This window comes from Rana temporaria, chromosome 9, assembly GCF_905171775.1.
Source record: "Rana temporaria chromosome 9, aRanTem1.1, whole genome shotgun sequence".
Taxonomy (NCBI): domain Eukaryota; kingdom Metazoa; phylum Chordata; class Amphibia; order Anura; family Ranidae; genus Rana; species Rana temporaria.
The window spans coordinates 36,250,153-36,268,780 of NC_053497.1; the positions used below are offsets into that span (position 1 = coordinate 36,250,153).

Sequence of the window (18,628 nt, forward strand, 5' to 3'; positions counted from 1 at the left end):
TTGGCTGAAAATGTTCTGCCGTGTGTATGCAGAACAAGTTCACGGCCAACAGCCCTTCACACACAAATCCAGGGAAAAGTCTGATCGTGTGTACGAGGCTTTACTCTACCAACATGTGAAATCTGAACGACTTATGTACCGTAAGTTGATAAAAAAAAAATAAGGTATGCCCTGCTTTCAGTACAGCCCTTGTATAAACTCTCATTCACAATGCGCCCCAATAGGGTTACAGGTGAGTCTGTATGGCTTCAAAAGCATGCAAGGGCATTCAGAAGTCTCAATGCACTGACATTTGGGGTCACAGAACAATGGAACATTGACGTACCTTTTTATTTTACAATATATTTATAGGCATATTAATATATCATTCTGTGCCTAGTCATCCCTTACAGGCTCAGCCAATGTATAGAGCACACACAGGCATCCATTTATCCCCACTGAACGATTTTTGTTTCAATCCCTCTCTAGAGAGCCAACATCCTGTTCTGAGCTTATTATCTTACATAATGTAGTATTGTCTGTTAAGAAATAGACTGTGCTCTGGGGTCTAGCCTCATTAATAAACAATATGCAAACCTCAGCGTTCTGTCCTTCAAGGAGATTGGAATGGACATTGGGATCAACCAATCTCATCTGACTTTACTGGAAAGGCATGCATGTTTCCGATGGGTATGTGTGCAAACACCAACGTATATGGAAGATCAAATTAATACAGAAATTCTGTCTTGGGTGCAGCTGAGTTAATTATTTGCTGGGGGATCTTCAAAGTGATAGTGAGAAAATGCTGAAATATTAATTTTTTTAATTGATTTGCCGATTCTTGGAAGAAAGTGCCAATTAGACATTGTAATGCATGTATTTTATGTGCCTGTTTGAGAAAAAGACCATACGCTATAAAATATCAGGCTGTGTATCATTTTCATTATTGCTTAGGATGAGCAATACACGTTTTTTTGTTGTGTAATGTGAAGGGGCCCAGAGGTATGGGGGCTGTGTAATGTAAAAGGGGTCCTGAGCTACAGGGGCTGGGTAATGTGAAGGGGTCCACAGGTGCAGGGTGCTGTGTAATGTGAAGGGGTCCAGAGGTACGGGGGCTGTGTAAAGTAAAAGGGGTCCTGAGCTACAGGGGCTGTGTAATGTGAAGGGGTCCAGAGGTGCAGGGTGCTGTGTAATGTGAAGGGGTCCAGAGGTACAGGGGCTGTGTAATGTGAAGGGGCCCAGAGGTACGGGGGCTGTGTAATGTAAAAGGGGTCCTGAGCTACAGGGGCTGTGTAATGTGAAGGGGTCCAGAGGTGCAGGGTGCTGTGTAATGTGAAGGGGCCCAGAGGTACGGGGGCTGTGTAGTGTAAAGGGGTCCTGAGCTACAGGGGCTGTGTAATGTGAAGGGGTCCAGAGGTGCAGGGTGCTGTGTAATGTGAAGGGGTCCAGAGGTACAGGGGCTGTGTAATGTAAAAGGGGTCCTGAGCTACCGGGGCTGTGTAATGTGAAGGGGTCCAGAGGTACAGGGGCTGTGTAATGTGAAGGGGTCCAGAGGTACAGGGGCTGTGTAATGTAAAAGGGGTCCTGAGCTACCGGGGCTGTGTAATGTGAAGGGGTCCAGAGGTACAGGGGCTGTATAATGTGAAGGGGTCCAGAGGTACAGGGGCTGTGTAATGTAAAGGGGTCCAGAGGTAAAGGGGGGTTGTGTAATGTAAAGGGGTCCAGAGGTACGAGGACTGTGTCATGTAAAAGAGGTACGGGGGCTGTGTAATGTAAAAGGGGTCCAGAGCTACAGGGACTATGTAATGTAAAAGGGGTCCAGATTACTATCTTAATTTATTAGCAGGTAAATGCAGCCCTCCATGCATTCACATACATTAAATCCGGCCCTTAAGTGGAAAAGGTTTGCTGTCCCCTGCTTTAGAATGTAGCCACAGAGTGCAAAAACCTGCCCCTGCAGAAAAGGACCCTTGCACTCTGTGTGGCAGCAGTGGTCTCTCTGCAGAGGTTCAAAACACCCCTGGCTGGGAACTATAGGCCTGACTCAGCAGAGGGTGTGTCAGACCTCTGCAGAGAGGCCACTGCTTCCAGTTTGCAACATGCTGGCAAAGGAGAGGCTTTTCTATTCATGCTGTGGCTGCTTTCCAAAGTAAGCAATCTGTAAGGCCCCGTACACACGAGAGGATCTATCCGCTGGAATTGATCTGCGGATCAGTTCCAACAGATAGATCCGCTGGTGTGTACATCCCAGCGGATCTTTTTCTGCGGATTTTTTTCGGCCCGACCGATTTCCAGCAGATAAAAATTTCTTAGCATGCTAAGAAATCTATCCGCTGGAATCGGCTTCAGCGGATCGATCCGGTGGTCTGTACAGACTCACCGGTCCGATTCCCTCCCTCGCATGCGTCGTAATGATTCGACGCATGCGTGGGTATCCTTATATGACAGCGTTGCGCACGTCGCCGCGTCATCATCGCGGCGACGGCGCGACACGTCATCGCGAAGGGATTTTGGCGCGAATTTCAATCCGATGGTGAGTACACTCCATCGGATCCAAATCCGGGGAAATCCTCGAGAGGATTTATCCGCGGATACGGTCCGGCGGACTGTATCCGCGGATCAATCCTCTCGTCTGTACCCGGCATAAGACTTTGCTTTTTTTTATTACGCACATGGAATGTATTTAGCACATTAAAACTAAAAGGTTCAATTTGGCTTTAAAGCTTATATGAGATGTTAGTGATTTGGTTAAGATGCACTCAGTGGCGTATCTAGGGTATGGCAGCCATGGCAAGTGCCATGGGCGCCATATGAAGGGGGCGCTGTTGAGTGGCTGGGCAGCAAGGTACTTACAAGGGTCTGAGGGTCTCTTCTTCCCTCCTCCCGAGCATAGGCAGGATCTCCTTTTCAGCACCTTTGCTAATAGACAATGGCAGCGCTATCCCTGCTGCGTTCAGCCACAGCCCTCCCCTGTTCTCCCATTCCATCTGGTCGGATTGGCAGCGCACAAAGAAGAAGAAGGAACATCAGTTTCTCCCTCTCCTCTGTGAACACTGAGGCCTTAAGTTATGAAGATTTCATCACTTCCAGTATTGGATCTGCATTTACCTGGCCTTGGGGGGCAGAGGAGGGATCAGGGGTCTAATAAACCCCAGATTTCTCCATAAAGAGCATATGTCACTACCCAAGGTATCACAAGGGATGATAAATATCACTAGTTTTGTTATTATTATTTTTTTTTTGTTAAGGTTATCTGAAAGACGGGTTTCAAATGTTTCGACAGGGGCGCAGTTTCAGTGCTTGCCATAGGCTCTATTTTCACTAGATACGCCTCTGGACGCACTGTTCAGGTGACCATATACATAACGATCTGATCGAACAATCCTTCAAAGTATGATCGAACCTATCGAAAAAGACATACTGTGCCATTAATGGATTTTGAGCAAAGTCCGGTGCGGTTCTGTTCACCGGTTCAGGTGTGATTTAGGTGCAAATATTTACCTGACATCGCACCTGAACCAGACCCAAAATCGCACAGGACTCTTTTTAAAACCACACTGAGGCCGCCTTGCACGTGTGAACCGGCTGTGTTGAGAAGGCTGGCAGTTCACGTTATGCAAATCAGATGGCGTTCAAAACACATTTGATTTGCATATACGTGCACCGAGCCTTCATCTAAATGATACTGGTCAGTCTTGGCGGAAAATCTGATTACAGGAAAGCAGACAGACATGATCATTAAATGTATTCCAACTGTATTGTCAATCAATTTACTGTCCAGGAGAAAAATAATATTGTATGAATAAAATAGTTCCGTGTATTGCCACCATTAGGCCAAAATCAGTTCCCAACTACTACTGCAATAACCAGCATTAGTGGTGGTTTATTATGAGAACATACAAATTGTACCTATGTAATGAAGGAATAACCTCCACAAATCACACAAGCAAGCTGGCATCAATGCATATGTTACATGCCAATACTAATATTACACCTTCCCATTTCAACTAGTGCCTACATTCAAAATCCAAAAGATTATAAAAAGGTATATTGTTAGTACAGCAGTAATGCAATCCACTCATTTTCATGTGAAATACACAATGCTGCTTATCAATAGGTTTCAAATCAGGTCTGCCAGTATGTACGGGTTATAATGCTCTGTCATCCCAGGTTCTATAAGCAAAAAAACATGGCTGCCCTGAGTTCTATGCACATAAAGCTCAAGTGCTGGCTTCAACAGGCATAAAGCCAGCTTGTCCCGAGTTCAACAGGCATAAAGCCAGCTTGTCCCGAGTTCTACAGGCATAAAGCCAGCTTGTCCCGAGTTCTACAGGCATAAAGCCAGCTTGTCCCGGGTTCTACAGACATAAAGCCAGCTTGTCCCGAGTTGTACGGGCATAGAGCCAGCTTGTCCCGAGTTCAACAGGCATAAAGCCAGCTTGTCCCAGGTTCTACAGGCATAAAGCCAGCTTGTCCCGAGTTGTACGGGCATAAATCCAGCTTGTCCCGGGTTCTTCTAGCATAAAGCCAGCTTGTCTTGGGGTCTACGGGCATAGAGCCAGCTTGTCCTGGGTTCTATGGGCATCAAGCAAGCTTGTCTTGTTTTCTACGGGCATAGAGCCAGCCAGCTTGTCCCGGGTTCTACAGGCATAAAGCCAGCTTGTCCCAGGTTCTACAGGCATAAATCCAGCTTGTCCCGAGTTCTACAGGCATAAAGCCAGCTTGTCCCGGGTTCTACATGCATAAAGCCAGCTTGTCCCGAGTTGTACAGGCATAGAGCCAGCTTGTCCCAAGTTCTTCGGGCATAAAGCCAGCTTGTCCCGAGTTGTACGGGCATAAATCCAGCTTGTCCCGGGTTCTTCTAGCATAAAGCCAGCTTGTCTTGGGGTCTACGGGCATACAGCCAGCTTGTCCCGGGTTCTATGGGCATCAAGCAAGCTTGTCTTGTTTTCTACGGGCATAGAGCCAGCCAGCTTGTCCCGGGTTCTACAGGCATAAATCCAGCTTGTCCAAGGTTCTTCTGGCAATAATTGTACACATTTCAGAGCGTGCTTCTGCTTTTTGGGATTGCTGCCGCTAAGAGCTTATGGACTTCATTCATGAACTTTTTTGATATAATTTTTCAGAGATAAGGACTATTACCATTCATCAATCATTCATTTATTTTACCACTTCCTTATCTAGAATAATCCTATTCATATTCATGGGCCAGTGTTGTCTGTAATCTGCCTGATCTTGCACCATCTGACAATTTTTTCCATTCTTCTGGCATAAAGCCAGCTTGTCTTGGGGTCTACGGGCATAGAGCCAGCTTGTCTTGGGGTCTACGGGCATAGAGCCAGCTTGTCTTGGGGTCTACAGGCATAGAGCCAGCTTGTCCCGGGTTCTACAGGCATCAAGCAAGCTTGTCTTGGGTTCTACAGGCATCAAGCAAGCTTGCCTTGGGTTCTACAGGCATCAAGCAAGCTTGTCTTGGGTTCTACGGGCATAGAGCCAGCTTGTCCTAGATTCTACGGGCATAAAGCAACTAAACAAGCAAACAAGCAAGCATATCCCAGGTTCTAGAGGCACAAAGCAAAGTCTCTACAGGAATAAATTATGGTCATCCCTGTTCTATGGGTATAAAACACAGTTAGACAAAATAGAAAAATAGCCGGCAACTCCGATCCAAAATAATAATTTATTGACATCTACGCTATCTACAGAAGTCTGTTGATCCTTCATTATTTTCCATCTCTCTCCCCCTCTGTATTACCCCCTTTTGTATTTGTGTCTTAGATTTTTGTACTAAAACAATCAAAACAAAAAAATTGTACTAAAACAATAAAAGTTGTCAATTAAAAAAATAAATAAAATTATTTGCACATGTAGAAAAACAAATAAGTAGACGCGTTTCGGCAGGAGAGACTTGGTCACTGCTATCTACAGAAGTCTGTTGATCCTTCATTATTTTCCTTCTCTCTCCCCCTCTGCATTTGTTTTATTTTATTACCCCCTTTTGTATTTGTGTCTTCGATTTTTGTGCTAAAACAATCAAAACAACAATTGTACTAAAACAATTATTTTTTAAATAATAATTTATTAGCACATGTAGAAAAAAAAAAAGCAGACGCGTTTCGACTGGAGAGCCTTGGTCACTGCATAAAAATGACAGAGAAACACATTCTATATATAATATATAGGGATATCCACCCACCCAATCAGCATCAGGCTAATCAAGCAAATTGAAGAGTTGTTGGGCTGGTGGGGGGAGTATACCACTATGAAGAAACCTCAGGAGCTGGACATGCTATTGGTCAATGACCATTGCACATAAGCAGACAGAAAAGTAATTAAACACTGGATGTGAAAATACTCATGACACAAGTGGGATAGGAAAAAGGAAAAATGGAAGAAGGGAAAAAGGAAGAATAGGAGACAAAGAGAAGAGAGGAAAAAAAATCTAAAAAGGGAAAACTGGAAAAAGGGAAAAAGGTCCAATAGGGGACACAAAAAAAGGCCTCCGGAAATAAAAATGTACTTTACTTATGACGCCGCCCACCTTAGGCCCCTTTCACACCATGGTGGAAGGTGCGGTTGCGGTATAGCGCCGCTATACCGTCGGAATTGCAGCGGAATTGAGGCAGTATTTGGCCGCTTGCGGCGCTGTTGTAACCCCCACTAACGGCCGAAAAAGGGTTAATACCCCCAGCAATGCACTTCTGTAGAGGCGCATTGCTGGCGGTATAGCCGCGGTGTCCCATTGTTTTCAATGAGAAGGAGCGGTGGAGGAGCGGTAAACACACCGCTCCAAAGATGCTGCTGGCAGGACTTTTGGAGCGGTCCTGCCAGCGCATCGCCTCAGTGTGAAAGCCCACGGGCTTTCACACCAAGACTGCAGGGCAGGAATTTTTGAGGTGGTATTTAGGCGCTATTTTTAGCGCTAATCCGCCTGAAAAACTCCTTAGTGTGAAAGGGGTCTTGTAATAGAATACCTAATCTAATCTAATACAAGTGATTCTCAGGTTGGGTTTTATTTAGCAGGAATAAGTCACATTCAAGCATATAAAATAATAATCTTTGATGTGTAGTAGTGGACAGATTTACAGAGACATTCTGTTAGATCCAAGAGCCAGCTGGCACTTTTATAGAAGCCAAGAAAAACGTGCTTCTATTGACACTAGGAAATTCTCAAAACTGGAGTTGTCAGCTGTAAATTTTTAGGCGATGAGGTTGGTTGGAAAGTATCTACAAAATAGCACTTCTCAAACTCCAAAATCTAAAGTGTAGGTATAGAAATTTCAACATAGTTACATTGGTCAAGCTTGCACCCAACCTGTGGGCTCTCATTGGAGGCTGGAAATTGCTGTAGTAGGCACTAGCCTCAAAGTTCCCTGTCGAACAGCTGCCCTGCTGCTTAGTGGATACAGGTGGTTACCCGCTTGGCACAGGCACCAATCAGAGACTATGGGGTTGATTTATTAAGATTGGAGAGTACAACATCTGGTGCAGCTGTGCATGGTAGCCAACCACCTTCTAACGTCAGCTTGTTTAATTAGGCTTTGAAAAAAAAAGAAAAGAAAAAAAAAAACTGCTCTAAAATTTGCACTCTCCAGTTTTAGTAAATTTAACCACAATGTTACATTTTCTCAATGAATGCAAAGTGTTCTCTGTTTGGATGAGGTGGAGACCATGACATCACTGCCCTACCTCGTCCAATCAGAGGTATAGCTTGAAGCTTGTGGGCCCCGATGCAAAAGGTGACCTGGTGGTGACCTGGTCCCCCCGTCCACTACCGCCCACCACTTCCACCATGCGTGTAGATACACCCACTGCACGCCAAAATACTCATAGTGGCTTAAGAGTTTTGAGTTCCCAGAGTTCCTCCTTACATCAGAGGATAGGGTTCACCGCTGGAAAATCAGAGGATGGGATCACCCCTGGTAGGTCACTTGGCAGAGCTCCTTCTTGGGCTGTTCTCAACCCATACTCCTTTCCATTCAGGAAATAGCTCACAACTTCTCCCCAGCCAATGAGAACGGAAGGGTGTGGACTGTGGAAGGCATAGTGGAAGCCCAGTACTGGAGTGTGGCTGTGGGGCCCTAGGGCAGATCGGACCTGGACTTTGTGAAGGATATGACATGACAAGGAGGCTGCAGGGGCCCCCTGGGGTTAGGGGTGGGGTTGCGATTGTGACCCCTGCAACCCCTTATGCTACGCCCATGCATTCACTGAAAAAATACAAGTGTTCTCTGAATCGCACCCATACCAAGCAAGGGACCTCCTGTGTGCTCCCTCAGCCTCCCAAAGTGCTGCAAAGCATCCCCATCCCCTTTCAGTGTTCCCTAGCTTACTGCAGAGTCTCCAGCCCCTCATCCTTCAACAGTGTCCTGCAACACCACTAATGCCGCATACACACGATCAGAATTTCCGACAAGAAAAGTTTGATGTGAGCTTTTGGTCGGAAATTCCAACCGTGTGTAGGCTCCATGGGACATTTGCTGTCGGAATTTCTGACAGCAAAAATTTGAGAGCTGGTTCTGAAATTTTCAGACGGGAAAAGTTCGAAAGTTTTCGAAATTCGGTCGAAAACGAACGAATTCCGAAAATGAATTTAACATTAACACATGTAACGAATCTAACTTAACGAAATTAATTAAATAACAAATTAAAACGAAACGAAACAAATGTTTCCCTTTTGCACATGCCTACGACCCAGTGCAGAATTGCCAAAGGTGGCCTGGCTTTTGACCAGCAAAATGGTCCGGGGCTTAAGTAGTGAAAAAACACAAGTGGTTTACAATCCCTTTAACAGGCTGTGAGGCGGGGGTGGCGGCGACGGGCAGAGAGTCGTTGATTGCCCCCTCTACTAGTAAAAAAAAAAAATGTCCCCGGATTTACTTTTAAAAATCCGGTCACCTTACTCTACACCTTGCTAAATTTCCGGCCTGATTTTATTCCCCGAACTGTAAAATAATGAAGGCATCACCATAATGATTTGTGGAAAACACTTGAACCTCGTTTAGTTTAAACTCTGCATCTGGCTGAGGGCCACAAGGAGGGAGTGAGAGGGCCGCTGGCATGAAGCATCTGCACAGTGTAGCATGCCCCTGACAACATAAGGAGGTAATACATAGGCTTCACTGGGCACCCTCAGGTGTAATACACAGATTAGAACAGGCCTGTTGCTGCTTAACGTCTGCTCTGGTGCAGACAGATAATGTATGATTCACACGTGTTGTGTCTGGCCGAGATCCATCATACAAGCTGATCACAGACAGAAGCAGATCCTGGCACTCCTTCACCCAGCCCAGACCCATATCTGCTCATTGTTATCCAGTAATCTGTATATGAAGTAATGTTATTTATGTCTATGCCACTAGATACTACAAGGTGAGTCTAGAGCTGTCTGGAAGATGTATTATCCTTAGGTATCCTGGCATAGGGGTTAGATATGAGGATAGACACATGTACAATACTGTATCAAGTCATATGCTTGTGTACAGAGCTGAAGATGAGATAGAAGTAGAGATTTGCTTGTGTACACTGGCAGAGGCACGAGGTATATACGGATAGGTTCGCTGCATGGATCTAAAGCAGGGGTCTCCAAACATTCTAAACAAAGGGCCAGTTTACTGTCCTTTAGATTTTAGGGGGGCCAGACTGTGGCCAGTGAAAGTAGAAAATGTCCTGGCTTCAGTGGAAGTAAAAAAGGCCCAATTTTTGGTATTAGCGGGAGGAATAGTGCCCCCTTTGTTGGCATCACTGGGGGGGGAATAGTGCCCCCTTTGTTGGTATCACTGGGGGGGGGAATGGTGCCCCCATCGTTGGCATCACTGGGGGGGGAATAGTGCCCCCATCGTTGGCATCACTGGGGGGGGGGGGAATAGTGCCCCCATCGTTGGCATCACTGGGGGGAGGAATAGTGCCCCCATCGTTGGCATCACTGGTGGGGAATAGTGCCCCCATTGTTGGCATCACTGGTGGGGAATAGGATGCATTAAGGTGAAAAAACATTTACCTTTACAACCCCTTTAAGTGTGTCCTAAGGATGTGTTCTAACTCTGAGGGGCATGGGCTACGTGTGACACGACACTGATCTCTGCTCCCGATCACAGGGAGCTGGGATCAGTGTCCTGTCACTAGGCAGAATGGGGAAATGCTTGTTTACATCAGCAAAGACATGCTGGTAGGTAAATTGGATCTTGTCCAAATTGGCCCAGTATATATATATGTATATCTGTGTGTATGACTGTGTGTCCCAAGCGTGTCACGATCCTACGGGGTAAAATGACCGCACCAGCCAAGCAGACTCTGGCTGGAAAAAGCGCCCAGAGGCGATTCAGTTCGCATGAGTTGCGCTATACAAGTCATTCATTCATTCATTTCCCCATTCTTCCTCTCTGTGAGGACTCCCAGGGGACATCGTGTCTGCGGGACCCGCAGTCACACTCACGGAGCTTGTGCGCCCACAATGCCACGTCTTAAAGGGGACGTATATATACGTCCATATACCCAGCCGTGCCATTCTGCCGACGTATATCGCTGTGCAGCGGTCGGCAAGGTGTTAATTTACAAGGCCATTCTGGCTACAGAAGTGTACAGCCAATTACTTATAAATATTTCTTATCAATCATTTGTTTTTAACAATGAAAAGTCAGTAATAATATAGCTGCTCTCAGCTATTATATTCTCCACAATGGAGATTGCCTCCTTGACCAGGACTACCGCCGCCTAAGTGTGTGGAGGTTCCAGGTTAAGGGTGATAGGTATGGTTAGTGACCAAAAAAGAGGGGATATTGTAAAGGAAGTTTAAAAAATTCTGTATATTATTGTTTCTATTTTGTATGTATTACACACACTGCATTCAATATGCACACAGCACTAATAATGTTTTCATTACATGTTGCATTCTTTTGAGTCCTGATTAGAATTAGCCTGCCTATGTTACGCCCCTTGTTACCATGAAAGTACAATTGTAATATGAATGTGATACCTACGTAATCATGTGTATAAACCTTCAATTACGTCAAATAAAACAGAACAGTTATTTGGAAAGATGCTGAGTGTATCTTTGTGTCTGTTCCCTACTGCAGTAGTTATTAATAATTTGGAACCACCAATCAATATGCGGATAGGAGTTGTCTATCAAATTTCCAGAACAGTTGGCGAGCTTTGCCTAGAAAGGAATTTCCCGAGCAATACATAAACTGGCATAGGCGGTTCACATTATGAACCGCATGTGAATTGCAGAGGAACCGCATTGCATGGGCATGACACCAGGAATCACACGGGAACATGCCCACGTTATTGTGTGATTCCGGTTCGATTTGAGTGCGGTGGATTATCAGCAAGCAACAAAAGTATTGCATGCACTACTTTAAAAAAAAATGCACTGCAACCAAATCACATGCTACTTTTGTACTACGCGACCCGATGCAGGCAAACGCACTGCATTTGCGACCTGTATTTGGGGCGGCGTTAGCATTGCATTGACACCTGCTGCAGATCAAAAGGGCAGTGCGTTTTGAATGCGGTGCGGGAAACATGAATGGAACGTGGGTTTCTCACACCATGTTCTGGTTTGAATGGACCCTAAAGGCTGCAGTGATGTGCACTAGCAGAGGCACATAGGACAGAAGGTTGGGGTGGTTACACTGGCAGAGGCACACAGGACAGAAGGCTGTGGTGGTTACACTGGCAGAGGCACACAGGACTGAATGAAGGCTGTGATGGTTAAACCAGCAGAGGACACAGGACAGAAGGCTGTGGTGGTTACACTGGCAGAGGCACACAGGACTGAATGAAGGCTGTGATGGTTAAACCAGCAGAGGATTGTGGAGGTATTCCAGGCAGAGGCACACAGGGGTGAAGGCTGTGGTGGCATACATTGGCAAAAGGAACATAGGACTTGACTTCTGTGGTAGTGTACACTGGCAATAGCACACAGCACTGAAGGCTGTGGTGATATACAATATCAGAAGCACACAGGACTGAAGGCTGTGGTGGTCTACACTGGCAGAGGCAAACAGTTCTGAAGAATACAATAATATACACTAATAGAGGCATACACGGGTAGCGGGACACAAGACTGAAGGTCATGGTGGTATACACCGGTAGCGGGACACAAGACTGAAGGCCATGGCGGTATACAACGGTAGCGGGACACAAGACTGAAGGCCATGGTGGTATACACTGGTAGCGGGACACAAGACTGAAGGCCATGGTGGAATACACGGGTAGCGGGACACAAGACTGAAGGCCATGGTGGTATACACTAGTAGTGGGACACAAGACTGAAGGCCATGGTGGTATACACCGGTAGCGGGACACAAGACTGAAGGTCATGGTGGTATACACGGGTAGCGGGACACAAGACTGAAGGCCATGGTGGTATACACGGGTAGCAGCACACAGGACTGAAGGTCATGGTGGTATACACGGGTAGCGGGACACAAGACTGAAGGCCATGGTGGTATACACTAGTAGTGGGACACAAGACTGAAGGCCATGGTGGTATACACCGGTAGCGGGACACAAGACTGAAGGTCATGGTGGTATACACGGGTAGCGGGACACAAGACTGAAGGCCATGGTGGTATACACGGGTAGCAGCACACAGGACTGAAGGTCATGGTGGTATACACGGGTAGCGGGACACAAGACTGAAGGCCATGGTGGTATACACGGGTAGCGGGACACAAGACTGAAGGTCATGGTGGTATACATCGGTAGAGACACACAAGACTGAAGGCCATGGTGGTATACACGGGTAGCAGCACACAGGATTGAAGACCATGGTGGTATACACGGGTAGCGGCACACAAGACCGAAGGCCATGGTGGTATACACCGGTTGAGGTACACAAGGCTGAAGGCCATGGTGGTATACACCGGTAGAGGTACACAAGACTGAAGGCCATGGTGGTATACAATTGAAAAGGCACACAAGACTGAAGGCCATGGAGGTATACACCGCCACCAGAAAAATTTAGTAAAAAAACTACAGCTGCATGTACCACACCAGAACTTGCACATTTATGGGCTTCACGGATGCTCGTAAATACGTGCTAAGAATCTTAAACGGTATACTGATATTGGAATAGGTAAATATAAGTAAGAGTGAATACAGTACATGAGCAGATACAGCAGTTCTATGACATGGGCGATTTAAACCTCCTTGCCTCGGAGTAATTTAACCACTTGCTGGCAGTCACCCCATCTGCAGCACATTTACTGTTACCACTGAGCTGTTTGGCAGGAAGAGTCTAAATCGCTCATTAGCGAGAGATTAAAATTGCTCATGTAGTTCAACCCTTGAGCTGTACGTGCAAAGCCAAACATCACATCTCTGAGATACACAGAACACGGTACACACACATGTGATACCCACACAGGATGTGTATACAAGAGCTGGCACTGAAGTCCTTTCTGTGGCTTAAACCAATACCAAACATTCTCAAAACTAAACATGTTAGCTGCTAGAAGGAATTATGGATCAAGCGGCCGACCTCCCTCTCATACAAAATGTGTACATGATCTATGGCTGACTATGCACACTATGCTGCATAAAAGAGGTGATCATTCACACTTTATGTACATAGACCCAAGGCAGTGTTCACACATACACTACGTATAGATTCACACTGTGTATAGATTCACACATGCATGCATGCACACTATGCATATATTCACACATGCATGCATGCACACTATGCATATATTCACACATGCATGCATGCACACTATGGTCCGGATTCAGAAAGGAGTTACATTGGCGTATCTCCAGATACGCCGTCGTAACTCTGAGTGTGAGGCGTCGCATCTCTGCGGCTGATTCATAGAATCAGATACGCCTCACTGTTGCCTAGATACGAGCGGTGTAAGTCTCCTACACCGTCATATCTTAGGTGCATATTTACGCTGGCCGCTAGGGGCGCTTCCGTCGATTTACGCGTAGAATATGCAAATGAGCTAGATACGCCGATTTGAAAAGGTACGTGCGCCCGGCGGATTGATTTATGTAGTTTACGTAAGGCTTTTTCCGGCGTAAAGTTACCCCTGCTATATGAGGCGTAGCCAATGTTAAGTATGGATGTCGGGACAGCGTAGAATTTTGCGTCGTTTGCGTAAGTCGTACGCGGATGGGGCTGTGTGTAAGTTACGTTCACGTCTAAAGCATTCACTATTTGCGGCGTAATTTGGTGCATGCGCACTGGGATACTTTCAAGGACGGCGCATGCGCCGTTCTATAGGAGCGTCAATTACGTGGGGTCGCGATTAATTTGCATACAACACGCCCGCCACCAGCCTATTTTAAATTAGGCGGGCTGACGCCGGCCCATATACCCTACGCCGCCGTAACTTCGGGCGCAAGTTCTTTCTGAATACGGGACTTGCCTCTCAAAGTTACGGCGGCGTAGCGTATATGAGATACGCTACGCCCGCCTAAAGATAGGCATTTCTTTCTGAATCCCGGCCTATGCATATATTCACACATGCATGCATGCACACTATTTATAGATTCACACATGCATGCACAATACATGCGTGATTTAGAAGGGAAAAAAAAGAGACGCAAGCAAAAACGATAAATCTCTGTATATACAAATTCACATATATGTACAGTATATATATATATATATATACACACACACACACATGCGCACACACTGTATACTATCAACAACTGTCTGTGAAATACAATGATTGCTGAAGAATGCCATCACTCTGTGTGTGCAGTGCAATATCTAGATCGATCTATGATAAATAGATAGATATTGCACTGCACACACAGAGCAATCAATGGCAGTCTTGAAGAGCGATTCTTGTGTGGTCAGAGCCGATCTTGGGTTAGATAGATAGATGGATAGATTTCACAGCAGAACACACAAAGTGATCAGTGCCAGTCTGGAGAGATACCAGTATATATAGATAGTGGACATGCAGGATGATCAGTGCCAGTCTGGAGGGATCCTTGTATACAGATAGATATGTATACTTAGATATTGCAAACACAGGATGATCAGTGCCAGTCTGAACAGATCATTGTATATAGATCTAGATTTTGCACACACACAAATGATTAGTGGCAGTCTGGAATGATCCCGGCATATATAGTTATTGCACACACAGGGTGATGAATAATGCCAGTCTGGAGAGATTCATGAATGAATGTATAGATATTGCACACACAGGGTGATCAGTCTGGAGAAATCCCTATATAGACATAGATATTGTATATACAGGGTGATCAGAGGGAGTCTGGAGGAATCCCTGTATATAGATATAGCACCACCCAGGGTGATCAGTCTGGAGGGATCCTTGTACATGTATGGATATTGCACACCCACAGTGATCAGTCTGGAGAGATCCCTATATATAGACAGATATTTCACACACAAGGTGATCAGTGGCAGTCTGGAGAGATCCCTGGATCAATATGTGTAGATATTAAACACAGGGTGATCAGTCTGGAGGGATCCCTGTACATAGATATAGATATCACACAGAGTGATCAGTGCCAGTCTAGGGGGCTCCTAGTACTCCCATACATGGCACACACAGGGTGATGAGTCTGCAGAGATTTCAGTCTTCCCATACATGGCACACACAGGGTGATCCCTACATTGCTTATACACAGGGTGATCCCATACATGGCACATACAGGGTGATCCCATACATGGCACACACAGGGTGATGAGTCTGCAGAGATTTCAGTCTTCCCATACATGGCACATACAGGGTGATCCCATACATGGCACACACAGGATGATCCCATACATTGCCCATACACAGGGTGATCCCATACATGGCACATACAGGGTGATCCCATACATGGCACACACAGGATGATCCCATACATTGCCCATACACAGGGTGATCCCATACATGGCACACACAGGGTGATCCCATACATGGCACATACAGGGTGATCCCATACATGGCACACACAGGATGATCCCATACATTGCCCATACACAGGGTGATCCCATACATGGCACATACAGGGTGATCCCATACATGGCACACACAGGATGATCCCATACATTGCCCATACACAGGGTGATCCCATACATGGCACACACAGGGTGATCCCATACATTGCTTATACACAGGGTGATCCCATACATGGCACACACGGGGTGATCCCATACATTGCTTATACACAGGGTGATCCCATACATGGCACACACAGGGTGATCCCATACATGGCACACACAGGATGACCCCCTACATTGCCCATACACAGGATGATCCCATACATTGCCCATACACAGGATGATCCCATACATTGCCCATACACAGGGTGATCCCATACATGGCACACACAGGGTGATCCCATACATTGCTTATACACAGGGTGATCCCATACATGGCACACACAGGGTGATCCCATACATGGCACACACAGGGTGATCCCCTACATTGCCCATACACAGGATGATCCCATACATTGCCCATACACAGGGTGATCCCATACATGGCGCATACACAGGGTGATCCCATACATTGCCCATACACAGGGTGATCCCATACATGGCGCATACACAGGGTGATCCCATACATGGCGTATACACAGGGTGATCCCATACATGCCGCATACACAGGGTGATCCCATACATGGCACACTCAGGGTGATCCCATACATTGCTCATACACAGGATGAGCCCATACATGGCACACACAGGGTGATCCCATACATTGCGCATACACGGGATGATCCCATACATGGCACACACAGGGTGATCCCATACATTGCCCATACACAGGGTGATCCCATACATAGGGTGATCCCATACATTGCGCATACACAGGGTGATCCCATACATTGCGCATACACAGGGTGATCCCATACATGGCACACACAGGGTGATCCCATACATGACACACACAGGGTGATCCCATACATTGCACACACAGGGTGATCCCATACATTGCGCATACACAAGGTGATCCCATACATGGCACACACAGGGTGATCCCATACATTGCACACACAGGGTGATCCCATACATGGCACATACAGGGTGGTCCCATACATGGCACACACAGGGTGATCCCTACATGGCACACACAGGGTGATCCCTACATGGCACACACTGGGTGATCCCATAGATTGGCACACACAGGGTGATCTCTACATGGCACACACAGGGTGATTCCATAGATTGGTACACACAGGGTGATCTCTACATGGCACACACAGGGTGATCTCTACGTTGCACACACAGGGTGATCCCATAGATTGGTACACACAGGGTGATCCCATACATGGCACACACAGAGTGATCTCTACGTTGCACACACAGGGTGATGCCATACGTGGCACACACAGGGTAATCCCATAAGTAGAACACACAGGGTGATCCTATATAAGTGACACACACAGGGTGATCCCATACGTGGCACACACAGGGTGATCCCATACGTGGCACACACAGGGTGATCCCATACGTGGCACACACAGGGTGATCCCATACATGGCAAACACAGGGTGATCCCATACATGGCACACACAGGGTGATCTCTACATGGCACACACATGGTGATCTCTACATGGCACACACAGGGTGGTCCCATACGTGGCACACACAGGGTGATCTCTTCATGGCACACACAGGGTGATCCCATACATGGCACGCACAAGGTGATCTCTACATGGCACACACAAGGTGGTCTCATACGTGTCACACACAAGGTGATCCCATACATGGCACACACAGGGTGATCTCTACATGGCGCACACACAGGGTGATCCCATACATGACACACACAGGGTGATCCCATACATGGCACACACAGGGTGATCCTATACATGGCACACACAGGGTGATCTCTACATGGCACACACAGGGTGACCCCATACATGGCACACATAGGGTGATCCTATACATGGCACACACAGGGTGATCCTATACATGGCACACACAAGGTGATCCCATACATGGCACACACAAGGTGATCCTATACATGGCACACACAGGGTGATCCCATAGATTGGCACACACAGGGTGATCCCATAGATTGGCACACACAGAGTGATCCCTACATGGCACACACAGAGTGATCCCTACATGGCACACACAGAGTGATCCCTACATGGCACACACAGAGTGATCCCTACATGGCACACACAGAGTGATCCCATAGATTGGCACACACAGGGTGATCCCATAGATTGGCACACACAGGGTGATCCCATACATGGCACACACAAGGTGATCCCATACATGGCACACACAGGGTGATCCCATACATGGCACACACAGAGTGATCCCATAGATTGGCACACGCAGGGTGATCCCATACATGGCACACACAGAGTGATCCCATAGATTGGCACACGCAGGGTGATCCCATACATGGCACACACAGAGTGATCCCATAGATTGGCACACACAGGGTGATCCCATACATGGCACACACAGGGTGATCCTATACATGGCACACACAGAGTGATCCCATAGATTGGCACACGCAGGGTGATCCCATACAATGCATATAATAATATCTGTACAGTGGTCACTCTGAGGTCTGTCTCCATTGAAGGCTGTCATTGCCATAAGATGATCCATCCTCCTCCTCCTCCTCCTCCTCCACCACCACCTGCAGTACCAGGATCTCTGGAGACATCTCCCCACATCCTCCTTCTCAGGTTCCTCTGTACA

General features: G+C 46.7%; 1 protein-coding gene across 1 annotated transcript in view; it reads right to left on the minus strand.

Moving 5' to 3' along the window:
• The window catches only part of NUMBL (NUMB like endocytic adaptor protein), a 117,132-nt gene that overhangs the window by 98,210 nt on the left and 294 nt on the right, over window positions 1-18,628 (minus strand). The gene's annotated exons all lie outside the window — the stretch shown is intronic.